Genomic DNA, 16,923 nt, shown 5'->3' with positions numbered 1-16,923 from the left:
ATGGCGGCGGCTGACATGGCTCCCTCCCCCACGGCGGGTGGGGGCAGGAGGGCGTCCAGAGCGAGGGCGGCGAGGAGGCTCTCCTCCGAGGGGCAGGCTGTAGGTGTGTGGGGGAAGCTCTGTCCCTGGGATATGTGCGCGCTCTCGCTTTCCTGTGTGGGAGTGCTTCCATTATTCACACTCTGTCCCTCATGGAAATGGCCCCAGGTTCATAGTCCTGCCGGGGGAGGAGTGGGGCGGGACCTGCAGAGGGCTATGGATGGGTCCTCCCAGCCCTACTTCTCGGGGCCGGGGGAGGGGAGGGGGCAAGAGGGAAAGATCAGCCCATGCCCCACGGCTGGGGCTGTTGTGTCCATAGGGACTAAGCACAAGGCTGGGATGGGTAGTGCAATTTCCTCCCGGGCAGATGGCTGGAGGAGCATAGCTAGCCTATCGCGGCAGCAGCGCAAACTTCTGCAAGTTGCTGCTGTCAAACAGCTGTACTGGGAGCCCGAGGGCAGCCTCGCAGCCCTCAGACCCGGGTAGGGAAACTGGTGGGCAACGATTCGGGTTTCCCAAACCTGATGGATCAAAGTGGGAAGAACTCTAGACATGGCTAGGAGGGAGATTGACAGTTTATAGGGTCAACCGGCTGCGGGCAGCGCCGATGGATGGGCAGCCCAGGCAATCAGCTAGCCCAGCGCGAAAGCCCGCCCTCTGGGGGAGCCAATGGCGGGGCAGGGGGGCGGCCCCTTCCCCAAGCTCGGTTGGCCCTGTTCCTCCTCCCCTTCGCTAGCAGCTGCGCCTAGCCCGGGACTGGACCGAGTTAGAGTTGAGGCGCCGGAGGAGTAGCGCAGAGTGCGTGCGTCCCCCGCGGGGGGGTCCGTGCCTGCGAGCGGCGGGGAGCCGGGTAAGGCGGGGGTGCGGGGTGCTGCGCCTCGGGGGCGGGCTGGCGGGCGGCTGGAGGCGCAGAGCTGCCTCCAGGGCGGGGATGGCAGAGCAGCCGCCGTGCCTCACGGCTACCCGGGCTAAGTACCCCGCGGTGTCGCCGCCGCGCCTCCACCTCTGGCGTCGGCGGAGGGGGCGTCGGGCGACGGCGGGGGCAGCCCCGCAGATAATCCGCTTGGCCCGGAGGTGGGCGGYGGGGGTAAATGGGGGGCGCTCGGGGGCAGTGGTGAGGGGGGGCCGGGGCATTTGGGGGGAGGGCCAGGTCTATTTTAGCGCCTCCTATTTTAACTCCCTCCCTCCTTTCCCCGCCGGGCCCTCGGCTGTTGTTCTGCCCCGGTGCCTTTCTCCCCTCTCCACCCACCTCCCTGGCCGCCCCCGCCCCCCCCGCGGGTGCCTCCCTCCCCTGCCCGGCGCTGCGCTCCGCGGATCCTGCCGCCGTCGCTGCTCCCCTCCCGTATTGTTTGGCTGGGTCTCTCTAATGGCGGACAGGAGGCGGCAGTGCTGCCGGCCGACTGCAGGGGGGCAAACCCGAGGCCGGGGGCAACTGCCGCGGGAGCGCGCGGGGGGCCGCGGCGGGCGCCCGGCGCCGCGGCGGCGCTGCTGAGGGCCCCGCGCCCCCCGGGGCGCCCCTTCGGGGCTGCTTTGGGCAAGTTCGCAGGTAATATTTTCTCCCTGCCCCGGGGGCCGCCGCTGCCTTTTCCCTGCGCTCGCTGAGGGAAGCCCCCGGTGCAGCTGCGCCCGGGGCGGCTCCTTGGAGCGGGGGCAGGAGGAGCGGGCGTGCTTGAGGAGTACCCCACGACCCACCGGCGAGGGCAGTTTCTCTTTTATTATTTATTTATTTATTTATTTATTTTATTTATTTTTAACGCTTGGTATTAGAGGGAAGTGGTGGGTGATGCAGGCGGTACCTGCCCTGGCCAGGCGGAGGAAAGCCTGCTCGGGGGCGCTGCCTGCTCCTCAGTGCCCCACATAACCCCACGTCTTTCCCTTAGGCTCCAGCCTAGTTTGGTGCAGCCTTGGCAGAGACCGACAAGGAGAGGGAGCTCTATTGTGAGTGCTGTTTCTGTATCTATTTCTGCCTCAACTAGACCTGCTCAGGGAAGGCCTGACCCCCGCCGCCACCCCCCTTCGTCTCCGGGGGATGGGGTAAAAGGAGGGGCCTCCAGGGTTGGGTGGGGAAATTCCTGGGTCCAGCAGCTGCTGCCCTGGGGCGAAGCCCCAGTAATGGCTGTGAGGCGGCTCCTCCTCGGGGTGGGCGCTGCTGCTGCAGACATCGCTCCTGCAATACCAACTCCGGCAAACAGACGACGGGCTGCCGCCGCTGCTCACGTTACCCGGCTCAGGAGGGAGGGGGAGGGCATATTTCGGGTGCCCTCTAGAGTTTTAGAGCGTACATTAAAATCCATAACGAGACAGCTTTAGCCATCTTTTTTCCCCCCGCTTTCTCCAGTCCCGTATCCCGTGTATCTTGAAGCTAAGAAGGGGAATGGGAGGTTTAAAATAACCCAGCAATTTGTGGAGCGTACTCCAGCATCTGGCCTTTGTGCACTTGGACCAGTTCTTTACGCTTGTGGGTTTGCTTGGGCGGTTTTGGTAGGTGTCTTTGCCTTTCTGTGTGCCTTGGCAGTACTTCTGAGCCATCTGCTTTGCCCCTTCCCCAGAACACTGGAGGTCACTAGGGAAACCCACAGCTTCTCAGTAGTGATCCTTTTCAGTGTTTTCATCTGTATGGGATTTTCAAAGCAGATTGTGTTCTCTGTTGGGTGTTAGGTCAGCTAAGGAGAGACCAATTACCAATCCCTGTACATAGGACTGGGGAGTAATTTGACACTGGGTTGCACCCTTTTAATAACGTTCTTTGCCACGCATAGCGGAAAACAGGTATTCTGAAATTATGAAGTAGCGCAGTGAGGGCGAAAGTAACACGGTGGGTGTAGACGTTTTAGGAGCTCATGAGTTTGGATGTGATTGTTGTCTGCAGGCTCTTGTCACTAGAGGCCGCTGCAAAAACCTTAGATAGCCCTGAAAGATCTGGTTAATAAACGTGCGGCGCACAGAACAAAACAAAAAAGGAATGTGTACTTTGTGCTCTAGGTTCTTGACTTGGGTACAGGAGGAATTTAGGTTTTTGTAATGTTCTCAACCACTTGCATCTTGAATTTTTTTTTCCCCTTAATATTCTATGTAATAGATTTTCCAAATTTACATAGTTTGCAACTTCTTTTGCTGCTTTTTGGTGGCTTACGTTTATAAAGAATAAGTGATTCTCTGCATAGCACCATTGTATAGGAGGAGCAGCATCAAATTTTGATTTATTCTGAACTTCTAAAATTATCAACCTCATGAAAGGCACTTAGAATTTGTGTAGCTTGTTATTATTAATAAAATGGTCTGTTCTAATCTTTGACTTACTACTGTATTTTTTTTAAATTTAATTGTAACTTCTTGCATTTTATTGTGTTGGATGTAAGGCTACCATCTAATTTTACTTCTGACTCATTACACATTCTAGCTTAATAACTATTCTATTTTTTTATGATACTACTTATTGTTAAAAAAGGTTATTTCTGTAGTAGCAGTGACCAGGGCAAATGATCTTTTGGAAAGAGGAGGGTTGCTGTGATGGAAAGGAGTGAAAAAGGATGTTGCGTGCTGATCTGGAAAAAAAAAAAAATATTGCAGCTATGAGTGGCTGCGTATGCGAAGATGAGAATATCGCCAAGAACAGCTGTATGGCTAAGACTTGGTAAACCTGGATGAGTAATTGCCAGCTGGTTTGTGAACTAGTCTAGTTTTTTTGCACAAAGGCCTAGATGGCACACTGTCCTCTACCAACTGCGGTGGTGGTGATACAGCCTTTCTTTTAGCACATGGCCTGAGGGGAAAAAAGTGTATTCCATGGCACATGATAGGCCGCACGGTTCCATGCAGGAATGTATTCAGTGTCTACTGCTGCATGGTCATTTCTAGGAACCAAACTTCTCAGCTGTGATAATTTGTGAAATAAAGGTGATGATGTAACATATATTAGATATTTGGAGCAAATCACTTTCTTTTATAAAAGACTGTCTTAATCAAATTTAGCAGATACTCTGATTTACATTATTGATATTAATCCTCTTTGACCTCAGCTACCTGATTACATTTTACTGTTGCTTTGGAATAATATGCTAAGAGGGATTTGCATCAGCAAGAATGTACAGATGCTAGTGAAAAAGTGGAAGTGGGTTTCTCTGGTCTTCTGCAGAGCTTGTGCAAGTGTGTGGAGGACTGCGGGACCAAAAGTAATATAACTTCCTTCAGATTTTTGCTGGCTTTCTTTCCTTATCTGTTAGTTTTTGTCCAGCACTGTCATGAACAGTCTCGCATTGTTACAGTAGCTTTCATTTTGGTTTCAAGGACTAAATAGAGAATTATTGAAGTTCCATCTACTTGTGTGGTAGTTGGCAACCAATTAATATACTCTGCAACAAGGGCAGAATGAAGAGTTTTGTGGAGATGTTATATAAGGTATTATTACTAATGGAAAATCCACTGTTCATGGAGAACAGTTATTTTGTTCCAAAAGCACTACACATCACAAATAGCAATGAACTCAACCTAGCTGTGAAAAAGAGTTAAGATTTGAAGTTCAGAAGACTTGAAAAGACTGGACTAGAAAGCTGCCCCTTCTGAGGTGTTTGAGATAATGCTTGCCTCATGATGCTCTTAAAACCCTGTATGCAGGGTTTGCATACAGTTTTGTTGCAATTTGGTTGTCTACTAAAACTCAAGTTGGTTTACTCAACAGTTGAAAGCTTTTTTTTTTTTTTTTTTAATCTCCTTTCCCCAACTTTTAATGTTAAGCTTTGTTTTGTGGTTTAGTCTTACTAGGTGTATGCTCCAGGAAGATAACTGGGTTTCTGAGGGATTAGAGTTCAGAGAAAACTTAGCTTCTCTTCCATACTTGGTAGTCTATCCTACATGTTACTGACAAACATTGCTGTCAGTAGAAGTTAATTTGGTATATGAATGATCTGCTGAATTTAGATCCTAGTATCAAAACTCTTCATTTTGGACCAACGTTTGTGAGTTTTGTCAGAGAGTCTTTTGTATTTCTAAGAGGAAATCTTAGAAGGGAGTAGTGTGAGTTTAGGAATACAGTGGCATGGTACATTCTCTTCAGTTAATATATAGACTATATAGATTTAAACTGAACTTCCGTGTACTTAATTAGATTTTTGGCAATTAAAATTTTTTTAATTGAGCTTCCAGAAACAATCAGCTTTCAGAGGAAAAACATTAACCCGTGAAACTCTGTTCTACTAGAATTTAATGGGATTCGCACACAAAAAAAAAATGTACACCTGTATGGATGAGAACATCTGCAGTTACATTAGATGGGATCAACTGAAATTAAACGTTTTTAGTGTGCTTCAAGGCTTGAGCCAATCAGCGGCTGTCCTTTATAGACTTGTTAGATTGTAATTGTCCACTAAGTGCTTCATGGATTAGACATGTTGATGATTACTGTAGTTTACGTACTGCAGTGTGCTCTCAGGACAAACTTATTTCAACTAATGATTATAATACAGACAATGAATTCAAATTTTACTAATCTAACATAAAGAAAATGAAAAAAGATTTTTCAGTCTGTGGTCAAACGAGTCTGTGTAGTGACGTGGTTGCTGCCAGCGCATTTCTGAAATTGCTCTTTGAAGGATATTTACTCCATGTATGCTTGCTCTAATGCTTAAACTCTCCGTATCTTCTCTCTGTGGCTCCCAACTGTTTTGGAGCTACCCTCATCATAACATTCTTCTCTGGCTCTTCCACCATCAGCCACAAACAGAATAATCTCATGGGAGTTGCACGGGTTCTTCACTGAGGCGGGGGATTCAGAAATAAGTGTTCGTACCTTCTAACTGCAGTCCTCACTTGAAATTTATCTGGGTGTTACCAGTGGTGCCTGCTTGACTGTTTGGGGAGCTCTCCCCAGCCATATTGAATATCAGTAACAAAAGATGATTAAAAAACAAACAAACTTGTTTTACTTGAAATAAACCAAGTAGGCACTCTGTATGTAACTGTGCACTATGGCCCATAAGCTTTTTATCCTAACTCTTAGAGTATAGGAATCCTTTGGTTTGTATTGCTGTAACATCCAAAAGCCATAATCTCTACATTTGTGTACCTAGTACTGTACAAACATCTATCAAGGCGTAGTTCCTACTCATTGGAGTTTTCATTTTAACACTTACTGGCACATGTTAAGCAGGATGTCATCTTAATTCCACCTTTTCCCCTATGTAATAGATTATGTAAAGTAGCAATACACATAATTGTGTGCTCTCTTAATTCATAGGACAATAACTGATTAAATACTTGCACCATAGCTCACCAGTCTAACTCTTGGAGGTGCTATGAAGAAAGCAGATTATTAGGAGAGGGCAGTGACATTATGGGAGAGTTTATACAGGTTTCTACGTGCAGTTTCCTCAATTTTTTTGGTCTTGAGAGATGGCCTGGGGAGGAAAAGGTCAAATTGGATATAACTGATGGCATAATGGACAAGGGAAGTTTTTATAGAAATATAGTTTTAATTTGTCTTTATGTTGCTATATTTGATGCCTTTCTTCAAACAAAATCAAAAACTGAACTAAACTGGATTTGTGTGCAAGAGGTAATTTAACTTGAACTCTTTCAGTGCACATTCACACTATGGTTATGATGCTATGCTAGTGCCTATTGAAAGTATGGTGCTAACCCAACAAATCTACTTTTAGCTTTGTAAGTGAGATTTTGAGCTTGTCAAAAAAGAATACTGACTTCCTAGAAGTCCGCTTTGCAATGCCTTAAACAGACCACAGACAGGATTTTTTGAATTAGCTGTACTGTGGCGCACAGTCACCAGTCACCCTTAGAAACAGGGACCTATTTTTTTTCCTTTCCTCTACAGACGTTTTGTTGGCAACATAATATATATTAGCCTCTTGTTGTCCTTTAGCCTTTTCCGTGTGCAGTATAACCACACTGAACTTAAAACAAAAGACCACTCATGATGCAACTGTCTTTGTTGTTGTTGTTCTTTAAAGTTTCAGCTTGGGGAAAATGTTACTTCTTTCTGTAGTTCTTTTTCTTTAGATCACTGCAAGACCTCTCCAGTTTGGCATATGCCTCTGGTACTCCATGAAATTTCTATATAACTTACCTCGCTAATCTCATTCATAAACTCAACTGTCATCTCTGTATGGATGACCTTCAGATCTCTCTCTATTCCAGAGTTGCTGCCTTCTATGCCAGATAAATCTCAGTGTGTGCTTCCAGCATCTCTTTGTGGATGTCTGACCTTTAGCTCAGGCTAATATTCTGAAGGCAATCCTTCCTTCCCCAAAAGGAGGACTGTCCATGCTGTCTTTTGTCACTTGTGGACAGTGTTGTCATGAGGTCTCTGCAACAAGCCTTTAATCTAGCCATTGTTTTAGACACAAAACTCCCTACTCTGCTAACAAATTGCACGTTTTTTCCCTCACATAGTAAGCTCTCTCTAAATTGTTTCACATAACTAAATCTCATATCTTGTCTTTAATCTCTGTATCTTGTGGTAACACTTTTTCTTATTGGTTTTAACAAATATGATTCTGCTCCGTTGATTTGGATTCAGAATCCTGAAAAAGTGTTTTGCTAGCCTTCTGCTTTGACAGTCTGGTCTCTGCATCTTATATTTTATAACAATAAAAGTAGCAAATTACCCGCCTTTAATTTAAAGGTGGGACTTAACTACAAAGGGACTTACCTATCATTTCTTGTTGATGAGATTCTAAGTGCTGTTTAGAAGGCTGACGACATGGGCAGTTAAACACTTTAGTTCATTCTCCTTTGATTCTCCTCATACTTGGAAAAATTCCCTGTGTGCACCCTTTAAAGCAATTACAGCCTAGTAATGCAGAAGAAGCAAACTTTAGGAAACAGTCTCCTAAAAACAAAATTGCCTTCTTCCCTCTGCCCTGGCACCAAAACACCCCATCCTTAAAACAAGATCCAGTTCTAACCATTGTTTATGGTGGTGCTGTTTCCTTGTATTCTCCTTTCTGTCTCTCTCCATCTGTTGTCCCTTATGTTTAGGTTGTTTGCTTTTTGAACAGACACTCTTATTCTGTGTTTGTACAATGGCTAGCATAATGTGGTCTGTGACTTGGTCTCCTAGGAGCCTGTGATAAGAGATGCAATATATGGGTGTATTATTACTGTCATTTAGGCCTGTTCCTTACTGCCCCCCCCCTTTTTTGTGGAAAGGGTAAGAAGGCCTAGTGTTCTGTTGCACCTGAAATGATTGCTCAGAATTTTATTTGAGCAATAACTGGTGAATAATATACCAACCAATATACATTTAATAACTTTTACTAAGCTGGAAGAATAGATTGACAGTTACTAGGCATCTTTTAAGTTGTTATTAGCTAATATGTCTCTTGGGATTTTTGGAAAAATGTTCTTTCAGAAGATGAGGTTTAATGAGGCACCACACACTAAAACAAAATTAGCCAAACAATGTCTAGAAAAGTAGGATAAGAGGTTTTCTATATAATATACAAATTAAAAAATGCAATTTGGAAGTGATAGAAATTGTAGAGAGCAATAAAGGGAAGGGGGTTTTTTCTTTTTTTTTTTTTTATGGGATGCAAATGTTGAATATAACCTGAGATTGTTGCCATTGTCACCCCCTGTTGGCCATCCATGTATACTTCTGTCCAAGGAATTACCAAATAGAAATACTGAGATGGTGTGGCTGGTATTGTGTATAGTACAACAATTGTGATTGAACTTAAATCCATCATTATTTAATAGTTAAAAATAATTGGAGAGTTCAGAGAAAACATACAAGAATGACTTGAGTAGAAAACATGTTTTGTATTAACAGATTTCAGAAACTCAACCCTTTTCTCAATTTGACTAGATTGCGATGAGACTTAATCCTTATCTGAGAGAGACTATGCACACAAGAAGAATGTATTAAATAATTGCTCCCCCTCCCCCTTCTACATTAAAGACTTAATTTCTGTGTGCTGATTCTTGCTTAAGCAATGCAAAGTCAGGGAATAGTGTGTAACGTTTAAGCAATTAGGGTAACTAACAGTTGGAATAACTTATTGAGGCATCACTTCTTTTTAGGCAAGAGTATAAAGAGGATTTGAAAAGCTCACCATTAGTGCAGTATATTGGATCTTTAGGAGGACTGGAATATACTTTGTGCTGTGCAGTTACAGATTTGAACTCATCAGACAATGTTGGCTTAGAACAAATGTTATATAATTTTCATGGGGTTGATTCAAATAAGCATATATGCTTGGTTGCATGACCTTTTAAACCCACCTAAATCAGGGCTATCATTGTTGTCTTTTCTCCTTTGTACTAGTGCTGGCCTTCTCTGTCTTTGGAGTGTGTGTGTGAGTTTAACTCCATGAACCAACACGATTTTTTCTTTTTTCAGGGGAGTTGTGCAAGTGTTGTGTAGCTTTTTTTTTCTTTTTTTTCTCCTTTCTTTCTTTCTTCAGCTTTCTACTACTTTAGCTCTGTTGACTGGCTGGCTGTTAGATCACATGAACACCTTGGTGTAAATGGAAGAAAGGAAAGAGTGGATTGAGGAAAGGGGGAGAGAGGAGTGGGAAGTTGACACCACAGATGGCCTGTCCTAATCTGGATGTGTTTTATTGTTGTGGGACTGCAGCCTTAGCAAGTAGATATGTATCTTGTATGTGATTAAAATAAAGCTACTTGTTACGTTTTAAAACTAGCTGAATTCTTTGATTCCATAAACTGGAGTCTTGATTTCATAATGTAATTTACTACCAGCCAGGGAGTGCAGCTGTGAAAACCTGTCTTACCTGCTATGCTGACCATATCCATTCCTGCAGTGGATTCCATTTCCTATCAACCTCACTTCTATATAGAACTTCAGCTTTGTTTGTTTTTTATTCTTACCCTTTCTCTATCTCATTTTGTTAATGGTGTGAATATGATTTTCTTTCCATTGTTATTCTATGCTCCATTGGTTCTGTTGGCTTGTAGTTTAGCTGGGCTTCCCTCCAATATCTAGCATAGTATGGAAGTACTCTCTTGAGTTCTGTTTTTCTTGTTTTGACTTACCAGATGTGTCGAACACTAGTTGTCGAAGGCAGACTGTGTTGGAGAAGCTTGTCTGTACTTGGCCAAAAGTGTTAGGTTGTTAGCCGATATTTGGGTACTTCTTCAGCAATGAAAAATATCTAGTCAAGGCTGATGTTATTCCATTTTCCTATAAGCTTTTCAAGTAACCATGTACAGACATCTTGTTAGCTTACAAACTATGTGGCAGGGTAGTTTTTCATCCTTTTCTTTGTGCTGTCAGGCACTGAGAAACCGCATGTGCCATTAGGCATGATGGTTATCAGCTATCCATGCAGAGTTACTTGTTTCATGAGAAGTACATACATTGGGATAGATTGCCTGCTAGTTTAAAGTCAAAATACCTTAAGCAAAAGCACAAATGAAGAATAAAATTAAATATGCATGTTGGCAACCAGTAAAGTGTCTTCGTTTGTAAATTGTATTGCTGCCATACAGACTGGGCACTGACTGGATAGAAAGCAGCCTTGCAAAAAAGGACCTGGGAGTCCTGGTGGGCAGTAAGTTGAACGTGAGTCAGTAATGCATTGTTGCAGGGATGAATATGAACAGCATGCTGGGCTGAATTAAGAGTGTAGCCAGCAGGTTGAGGGAGGTGATTGTCCTCCTGTTCGGCACTTGTGAGACTGTGTCTAGAACACTTTGTCCAGTTTGGTATTGGTCCCTTTCCCCTCCCTCCCCCCAGTATAATTAAGACATTTATATACTGGAATGAGTCCAGTGGGAGGCCACCAGGATGGTTAGAGGGCTGGAGCACATAACAAACAAGGACAGGCTGAGGGGCCTGGGTGTATTCAGTCTTGAGAAGAAAAGGCTAAGGGGAGATGTTACTGTAGTCTTGAACTACTTAATGGGAGAGTATAGAGAAACTAAAGCCAGGTGCTTCTCAGAGGTGCACATTGATAGGATGGCCGGACACAGGCACATGTTGCCACAAGGGAGATTCTGTGTGTGTATATGAGGAAAAGAATTTCATAATGAAGATAATCAGACACTGAAAGAGGGTGCCCAGAGAGGTTGGGGAATTTGTATCCTTGTAGATACTCAAAACAGTTGGATATGACGCTAGCAACCTGACTTGACTTTAAAGATGGATCTCATTTCTAATTTGTCACTGCTCTGAGCTGGGATGGAATTTGATAAGATGACTTCCAGAGGTCCCATTCAACCTCAGAAATTTTATGATTCTAATTAAATTTGCAATGTTTAGGCTGTCTAATATCATTTAGTGACCAAGAGGATGCTCTCTATAGATATGTGATTCTTTAACTGTAGGTTAACTTGGACACTTACATTCTTAATTTTGTTAGAAGAAAAAATTGTGCTATTTGGAAAAAAATTTGGAATTATATATGAAAATGTACATGCACAAAACATTGTTTAAAGACTTTGTTAAAATTACCTTAGATGTACTGATTTTTTAAAAATCAAATGATATTTTACTGTAAAGCTTACTTCTTAATAGAATTAATATTACTCTAGCAAATAAATTTGTCTGTTTCTAGATGTGCAGGTCTGCAGGATATATTAGAACTAGTAGATACCATTCTCTCACACCTGAAGTGTCTTTTCCTTTTTCCTGTCCATAGTTGGCTTTTGAACTTCAGGTTACACATTATGAACTACCCCAACTTTCTTGTAACTTTACAAATTTGAAAGATAGCATGCTACATTTAAATATTAGGTGCTAACTGATCAGTATAGGTACTATAATCCTAATAAGTTGTATCAAAAGATATACCTGATGCAATTATCTCTCTTATGAAAAATATAGAAATAGATTATTTGCTTAGAGTTATAGAGCCTTTTCTCATTTGTGTCTAAGCTACTTTTAAATTTACAAAATATGCTGTAATACATTTGTTACCGAAGTGAACTGAATACTTCCAATTCTAGTTCCTAGAACCTGGAACATTTAAATACTGTTTTTAAAGGGTATTATACATGTTGTGTATCACTATCTCAGTTTAATCTCTCAAATGTTATCAAAGGCTATGGACTTCATAGATTTGAATTTGGAATTAATTTTTATTAGTCCCCATGGAATGAGCATAAGGCATGTTTTTGAAATGTGTGCTGTGACCCACTGATACTTACTTATCAGTGGCCTGATTAATTCTTTTGCCCAGTCTGGACATATAAATAATTTTACTATTCTCAGATCTGTTTCTATTCTAGCCAGTCAATATGTATTTTTTTCCTACTCCATACTAAATTATTTTTAAAAATTAAGATATGTCAGATAACAGTTTGTCTTTTTTGCATGCTATATTAAGGCTTTCTACTTATKTCTTTATTTTCCTTTTCCAGTGTTTTTCTTGTCCTTTTCCCGTTTTCATATTATTAGCATAGTGTTTCTCTTCTGTGTTACTCTAATGCTCCCTTTCCGCTTAGGTCATCTTCCAAGTCTGTTGCTGCAGTCTAATGTTCCTACCTGCACTTGGATGTAACTAATAGATAAGCATTTGGATATAACTTCTTCTGTGGGTCCTTGTGGTGTTTCTTTCATCTTATTCCATTGTTCTATTCCATTTATAATAAAGTAAATAGTAAAGCAGCATGTTGCTGCTTGAATAGTAGAGGGACATAATTTACAGTTTACCACATCATACATTATGGCTTTTAAGGCTAGAAGTGGTTCCAGGTTCTTGCTGATCAGTACCTTTTCATGATTAAACATCTATGAAATATTTTGAAAGTAAGTGTATGAAGGGGAATAAATATCAGTATGGCTGTCCTAAACCTTATACATAGTAAATGCTATGATTCGCATTTGCCATGAATAGCTAAGCCAGTTGCTACTTATTTCCCTGTGAGTAATCTTGAAAATTTTGTGTGGTAGGTATGGGTAGGCTTGCATTCAAAATTTGCCCTGAATAGACTGAAATTCAAGATTGACCCTGAATTCTTATTCTGTTCGTGCATATAGGGAGCAATTCTCAACACTGGTCAAGTAGTACCACCAAGCAAAGAGGCTGTGTTAAATAAAGCTATTCAAAAATACCTGAAATTGTTGGTTGGAAAGCAGTTGTCACCATTCACACCTAACACTGATAGCTACAGTACAGCTAAGGCGCTTAGGATATACTGAAGTCTGCACTTCCCTACCTCTCACTTTTGCAGTGATCTTTAGTTTGTGTATAAGTAGTTTCTCTTTTGAATACAAACAAAATTTATTGACTCAACTGATTTGTTTCTTTCACTGCGTAGATGCTTGCTTTCTTTTTACTGTTTTGGATGTTATGTTATATAATGAATTTTAGTAAGTTAATTTCTTCAGTCCATATCAGTCTTTTGAAAGTCCTATGGACAGAATGAAATCTGAAGCAGATTCCAACTTACTGAAAATAGTCTTCTAAACCAAATGACAAAAGAGAAAATGGCAAAAATCGTAAAAAAGAGACCTATTATCTCGTTTGCCATAAAGATCTTTAAAAAAAAAAACAAAAAACCCTTCCATTAAGACTAACAGTAGTATTATGGTATAGGATGGTACTTCCTACCATTTATGAATGGAAAGCAAGTGTATATCATTTGCTCATTATTACTTCCAGAGTTGTTGTGCTTTTATCGTAGTCATAAATTGTATCGGAARGTATTTTCTGCATGTTTTTGTTTTCTAAAATGTTAAAAATTCGAATCTTCCATGGAAATATCCTTAAGTTTGCATTTTACCTTAAGTTTTTAACACAGGTGAGCATTTTAAGAATCCGGATTCTCAGCAATGTCCCTTTCGTGAGGCGGCTGTCAGAGTAGTAAACATTTAGAGGTTGAAGCAGTAATGCTTTATTGAGTTTTAGGCTTCAGTAGTATCTCTGGACTGAAGTAATGAGATCTCAGGCTTTTCTAATGATGGTACTCAGACAATCAACAAATCAGATTTATGAACCTAAACTTAAGTCTCCTATTACTGAAAGTTTTTACCTGTGTTCTGAAAAGCAACAATATAAATACATTGATGGGTTAGTGTTAAATGTTATTCAGGCTCTTTGTTAATAGTTACAATTAATATATATAATATTTCAAGAAAATGTATTGTTTGATGTTGTGAGTGTGTGTTTAGCTTTAAGTATACAAGTACTTATGTTGAACTTGCTAGCATGATTTGTGTGCAAAGCTGGTTGATATATTTGTCATCATGGCCTTACCTTAGCATGCTAGGCTTGCCTAAAGTCTTAAAACTTTCAGATACCCTACTGATAATTAATATGATCAGTGGATATGCATACCTGCTAATACTCAGTCCGTCTTGTTGCATTGATGTGCTTCCTGCTTCCTTGTCATTTAGCACAAGCGTTTTGGAGTAAGACTATTTTTCACATGTGAATTGCTGTCAGAGTAGTGCAGTTCAGTCTCTGGCTATCAGCCTGTCATAACTATCCCTTCCACAAAAGTGATTTCTGCACTGAAGTTCAAAGCTGTGGCACCGACCTTCTAATGTTCAGGCACAGCTGGTAGTGTTGCTGCGCTGTGAATGTGGCTTGGGGAACTGATGTGGCTGAAAAGGACTTCAGAAGGAAGGGCTTTGTCAGCTGGATTGACTTTGGTTCTGTGTGTGGTTGCAGCAACAACTGTGCCACATGATAGCACAATGGAATGGTGACGTGGGGTGCAAAAAATTGTCTTAGGTAGTATCAGTAATGCAGAAATGCATAGAGAAACATAACTTGATTAAGAGATAAGACCTGGAATGCTGTTAGCCATTGGAGACTATAATTGAGGGAGAAGGGTCATGAATGTTTTTATGAAAACACAATCATACTACTCTGTCATGTTGGGAAATAAGCTCTTGGAGAGAGCAGTCAAAGGCAGTGGAAATTTAAGATTTACAGAAGTGAAATTAGGCAAGGTGGGATTCTATTTTAACATCCTCCCCTGCCCCCAGTGTTAGTAACTAATGCTTTTGAGAATTAAGTACCTGTTCTCCTTGCCTGCCACATTCTCCCTTAAGGGGCTTAGGAGAAAGGACAGGGTAGCCACATCTTAACTCTTGAGAGACTGGGGACCTAATAAGTAGGTGGCGCTTTAGAAGGGTTAAAATTTTTGTTGTAGGCTGTGAGGCAGAGGTTATGGTAAATCAGAGCAGCCACATATCTGAAGGATATCCTTGCTTAAAGTGTTAGAGTTGATAACTGGATATCCCTCAGGAAGGATAGAAGGAGAAAACACAAAATGCTGAAAGCATATAGTAAGAATGTTTAACAAACAGAATTTTATTGTGTGATTACCTGCAGTAGCAGAATTTTGTCTGATGTCCTAGGAGGGCCCTACAAATCTATTGTTTCTACCATAGGATTCTACCCACACAGGCTGTACACGCATACTGTGTTGTATTGTTTGCTACATAACTGAGATTGCAGTAGCAGCATTCCTGTTTAGTTTAAAGCTGATGTAAATTGCAACCCTCTAAAAATGTTTGATTACTTTTTTCTGTTCACTAACACTTTCAACCTTTTTTGGGTGGTTATAGTTGGGCTATTAGTCTGCCTTCAGTTGTAGAGTAAAACAGCCACTTAAAGGTGGTTTTAATTGGTATGTTTTTACTTTGTGTTTGGAGTGAACTGTGGCATGCATTTGGTCAGCCACGGGAGGGGGGGTTCAGTGCGTGGATCATACCCCAGAAAGCCATAGTATTGCATCTGGTTGTGTAGGGAATGTAACAGACCTGAGTTGTAGTGAGAAATTACACTGTTAATCTGGAGAAATGGCTTCTTGATAGTTACATACAGAGAATCTTTACAATAGACTGAATTTTTGATAATCAGACTTATGAAAAGTCAAATGATAAATAAAAATTTCTATAATGAGGAAGGGTGAGAACTGAACTAAAGAATTAAAATGATGTTATGGTCAAAGGAACATCAAGGTCAGTAATTGATCAGTAGAGCGTCCCAGAACTTTGAGATGAGTTCAGAGTAGTCTCTTACCTGATTATTTTGATTAAATATTGGTGGTTGTTGTTGTTATTTTTTTCTCTCCAGACTAAAGTCAACCTCACAAACATAGGCCAAAATTCAGATTTTGGTAAATGGGTGAAACATGAGACTAGTGCCATTTCTTTATATATAAGCATATTAGTATATAAGCATATTATTTCTACTCTCCTAGGTTAGAGTAACTGCTATACTAGGTTAGTAGACAGTTTGGTAATCTGTTTGCAGCAGTGAGATCTAGGAGTAGGAACTTGGCAGGTCTAGTGTGATTTTTCTGCAGGTGTATTCTTTTGGCTTTCCGCGACTGGCTGTTTAAGGACTTCCTGAATGTACAGTTGCATTTGGACTGTTGCGTTTAATGGTTGTTAATGCATTTATTTTCATGAGTTTGCCCAATCCCTGTCTGAACTGGCTGCGTTTTTGGCCTCTGTAGCATTTTGTGGCAGTCACTTTCACAATTAAGAAAAGAAAATGTTTTTCTGCAGAATAGATTATTAAATGTATGTAATTGTTTCATTGGCTGCCTTTATGTTTGTGTGTTATCAGGCACTGGGCAGAACTTTCAATTTGTTCTCTATATTCTTTGTTTTTACAGATTTATCATCCTTTAATCATCAGTTGTCTGTCTTTTCCAAAGAGAAGACTTTTCCTTTAATATAAATAGTTCCTGTAACTCATCTCTTTTCTTCAGGAGTGACCTGAACATCTTTTGATTTTTAAAAACAAACACAAAGACAAACAAAAAACCCTCAGACAGTTCATCAGCTTCTTTATTATATAGCAATGGGTGTTTTCTGTACAGTTCTTAATTCTTTTAAGAATTCCTAACATTGTGGTTTTTCTTTGGTCATTGATGACTGAGTAGATTTGGTTTCAAAGAGTGATCACAATCTGGATCTTAGCCTTCTGATTTACAGAAATC

At 41.3% G+C, this 16,923-nt stretch overlaps 1 protein-coding gene across 12 annotated transcripts in view; it reads left to right on the top strand.

Annotated features, from left to right (window-relative positions):
• Positions 1-737: 737 nt before the first annotated feature.
• The window catches only part of ZMYM2 (zinc finger MYM-type containing 2), a 93,012-nt gene continuing 76,826 nt past the window's right edge, over positions 738-16,923 (top strand). For 11 of the 12 annotated variants that reach the window (XM_026070543.1, XM_026070542.1, XM_026070540.1 and 8 more), the window contains exons 1-2: positions 738-889; positions 1,920-1,977. The gene's annotated coding sequence lies outside the window, so the exon portion shown is untranslated. The remainder of the gene's footprint in view (positions 890-1,919; positions 1,978-16,923) is intronic. The other variant, XM_026070541.1, reaches the window with a different exon arrangement.

Source organism: Apteryx rowi, unplaced genomic scaffold (assembly GCF_003343035.1).
Source record: "Apteryx rowi isolate R43461 unplaced genomic scaffold, aptRow1 scaffold_311, whole genome shotgun sequence".
NCBI classification, from domain to species: Eukaryota; Metazoa; Chordata; class Aves; order Apterygiformes; family Apterygidae; genus Apteryx; species Apteryx rowi.
The sequence above is the reverse complement of the archived record's forward strand: the minus strand, read 5'-3'. Positions and strand labels throughout refer to the sequence as shown.